Source organism: Notothenia coriiceps, unplaced genomic scaffold (genome assembly GCF_000735185.1).
Source record: "Notothenia coriiceps isolate Sejong01 unplaced genomic scaffold, NC01 NC01_scaffold00016926, whole genome shotgun sequence".
Taxonomy (NCBI): domain Eukaryota; kingdom Metazoa; phylum Chordata; class Actinopteri; order Perciformes; family Nototheniidae; genus Notothenia; species Notothenia coriiceps.
In genome coordinates, this window is record NW_011349627.1 from 13106 (window position 1) to 17239 (window position 4134).

Consider the following 4134-nt stretch of genomic DNA (forward strand, 5'->3'; position numbering starts at 1 on the left):
GCTTTGTACCGGAGGGGAGAGAGAGAGCAGCGAAGGGGGGGGGGGAGAGAGAAGTAATACGGTTTCCTGATAAAGCTGTGGAGAGTGTGTGCTGCAGGGAGGTGGATGCACAACGCACCCAGGAATGAACGTTAGCTCCGGTCCTTTTTACTGTGGACTCGATGTCCTGACAGGCTGGTATTTGTGCAACCTGCACAAACACCATACTGCACCATGATTACAAATGGTGAAATACAATGTAAAACTACCGAAAAATACCAGCTCACTAAAACACAACCGCTCAACTCAACGCAACTACTAACTATACACGCGGTCAGAGAGCGGAGAAGTTTCCCCTTTGTGATGTAATATGACGCGTTTGACGTATGACCTTAAAAAAAAGCCGTTTTTAAGAGCAGAGCTCAAAATTGCTCCTTTCCCTCTGAATTCCTGCCCTTATGTCTCGTAAAACATATCAAATCCTACATTCACTTTTTTTTTTTATTGTAATTTTCAAGCAAGTTTAACCATAAATGTAGAAAAAAAATAAACCTGCAAGATGCTCTTTAAAAGTAAACAAATAGTCTGTCTGGTGTTATTATCAAAATCCCTCAATAATTTCTGACTGTATTGCTCTGTCTGGACACTTTAGTTGTAAAACATGCACTGTGTGTAGCCTACTTAGGATAGAATCAAAATAAACGACATCGTTTGTAGTGTATCCCAACAACCGCCTGACGACTCAACTTTTGATGCGTGTGTGTGAGGGCTGCACAATATATCCAAAATCAAACTTTATTGTGATATCTGAATTTGCGGGATCACGTATCGTAAAGGCAGGATGAACTGTGATAAATGTGAGCCTCTATCATGTGCCATGCAACTTTTCCTTTCTTAATGTGTGTGGGTTATAGCAACAAGTTACGTCCAGAACAATTGGCAATAGATTCAGCAAAACATTGGCTGCCTTTGTGTTTTGTCTTTTTTCCCCAAAAAACATTTGTAGTTGTTTTTTCAGCAGGCAGGGCCTTAACCATTTGTTTCTGTGCTTTTTCCCCATCACTTGTGTATTTAGTTAAAAAACGTATTGTACCAGAGGCTACAAAGCTTTTGCAAAACTCTGAATTACCAGTCTAAGTAACACACTTGTAGGGTTGAAATAAGTGTATTAAGAGATGCAAAAAAGAATCCAAACTGCATTGTAAAAGCTGCAATGAGACCAATTGAAATCAGTACAGAGAGCAGCAGTACAAGCCAAACGTGAGGGACGCCTGCCATCTAGTGTCAGAACAATGCAAGTTTCTGTCAGGGCCGTACAAAGCCTGAAATCTTTGCCACAAGTTAACAATTTGACATAAACAGATCGGCGTTTCCATATGGCGGTGCCCTTTTAATGTGTCAGGGAAGATTTCAATGTCCAGGACAAATGGGAGAAATACCAGTCAAATAGTATCTGCATTTTCTGAAATGTTTATGACGCGTCAGCGAGTATATGGTGGGTCTATCAAACTAAAACATAAATCCTTCATTTCTCATGCATTGCTCTGCCTGATGCAGTGTATGGCTCCATTGATCTGAGAACTACTAAGCATGAGTAGAGTATTTCATCACCAAAATGCAGAGTCAACATATTGTAACAGCAGAGTGATGTTCTACTTCTCCTACAACAAGATGAAGCCTTTGTGGCATTTCAGAAGTGTTGTTAGGTATAGTACTTAAGTAAATAATATACTAACCATATACTCAGTCAGCAGGAGCAACATGATAACTTTAGAAAATACAGATATATATTTGTCCAGGATTTCTCCCATTTGATCGAGACATGAAATCACTTGTGAAAAAGGTTTCACTGTCTGTACTGCACTGCTCTTCACTGAGAAAACTTGTAATTCAAAACATTTATTCATAGAAATCGGAGTTCATGTGTTTTTGTAAATACAGATACAAAGAACTACAAGATGTATTTATTTTTGTACTAAAAGTATGGTTATTGTTGATAATGTTCTTTTAGCTTTCCGTTACTTTTATAACCACACTGACATGTGTATTTGGTCTTAAGGGGGGCAGTTGGTATATTAGGCAACGTTAGGGCCCAAGTTCTAACATTCATGTCTGATTGACTGAATACCACCATAGTGCTATGCAGCAGAAAAATAACTTCTGTGCAGAGTGAGTACTGGACTCTAGCTTTATGGCTAGTCAACCTGTAACACATGGTATTTTGCTTTCTGTAAATTGCAAGACAAAAGTCTCCGAGTAGCCGTATTTTGGCAACCTGTTTAACTGAATAAGTTATCTATTGAATATCTCACATATAAAATGCCATTAAAGTCCCTGGGGCCGCAATGGTTTCATTGAGCTCAGCACTACGCTTTGCACAGCGACCTGCCACAAATGTAAACAGGAAACAGTCAAAGGTCGCTACATGTGTCTACGTGGAGAAAAGTAGTGATACACACAAAGCACGCGGTCTACTGTACAAACACTTTCTGCCGCGAGTACACACTGAAGATACAATTATATGAAAGGAAAAAAAGGACCAAACCCCATTCAACAATCGCAGAAGTGACCTGCTTATCTGAATATTGCCTCTAATATTACCCTGACCAGAATACACAGCCATACACATAACACATTGCGTTATTGCGTCCGGTCTTCTGCGTTAATAAGACACACAAGTACACATGAACAACTTACACAAAACACTTGTCCAAGTCAAATTGTGTAGCATTAACTTCCGTTCAAATAGGTAGCATCAAAGTTTAGCCACTATCAGACTGATGCTAACACGGGGGCAGTAGCAAGTTAGCAACACGTAAACAGTTCAGACTGCTAAGTTTACGGTGAGTGAAATATATTTAAAACACCATGGATAGTTAACATGGTGTGTTTTAAAGTGAAATAATGAAAAGTACACCCCACTTAGCACAGAACCCAGTTAACACCAACACTGCAGCCTAGCTAATGCTAACAAGCCATTTTCATTCAGGTGGTTTATCTGGATAAGCTAAATCAACCACTAACATGCTAACTACATTTCATGTAAATTCAGAGACTTACCAGGGATATGTTCTGTTAGATTCAATGAAATAAATAAGCACTGAGAAAGAAAACTACTACCAGCACCAACTCAACACTTCCTATAGGCAGGAGTCTGCGCCCTTCTTCTACACTTTTATTTCTGGCAGCGTACTCTCGTTAGCGGCCGTTACTGCCCCCTGCATGTTAAAACAAGATACCATTAAAATGCCCACTCTTGCTGCAGGTTTGCAAAATGTTGTAGCCACTGTTGGTTTGTACGTTATGTTGTAGGCTAGGTGAATTTACCGTCGGTATGTTAAATATGTCTGTTGCTACGTCATCTATGCACCGACTAATACTACAAAAAGTAATGATAATAATAATAATAATAATAATAATGTCAACAACAAACCAGTATTGTAGTCAAGTCACCAATTCACGAATCCAAGTCAATCTCGAGTCCCCACTTTTCGAGTCCGAGTCCAAGTCCGAGTCACCCAAGAAGAGTCCAAGTCAAATCCGAGTCAATCAATCAATCAACGTTTATTTATATAGCCCAATATCACAAATGTTACATTTGTCTCAGTGGACTTCACAGTTTGTACAGAATATCAGTATGACAATACGACACCCTCTGTCCTTAGACCCTCACATCGTACAAGGAAAAACTTCCAGAGAAAACCCACAGTTTAAAGGAAAAAATGGGAGAAACCTCAGGGAGAGCAACAGAGGAGGGATCCCTCTCCCAGGACGGACAGACGTGCAATAGATGCCGTGTGTAAATTGAAAAGATAATACATTTGCAACATAGGTAGTCCAAATGTTTGGAAATGCATGTGTGTATAATAGGAAGATGAATCCACGAGGATATCCAGGACTTATGATCCAGGACCACAGCCACGACTCAAGATCCAGGACTCGCGATCCATGACACAGGACCGCAGGATCATCCATGACTCCGGATCCCGGCGTATATAGACACCATAAAGAAAGAAATTTGGGGAAGCTGGGTTAATCGGAACATGAGAGTACACAGGTATAGACAGAGAGAAGGAAGAAGTAAGATGTCCCCTGACAAACTAAGCCTATATCAGCAAAACTAGGGGCTGAATCTAATCAGCCCTAACTATAAGC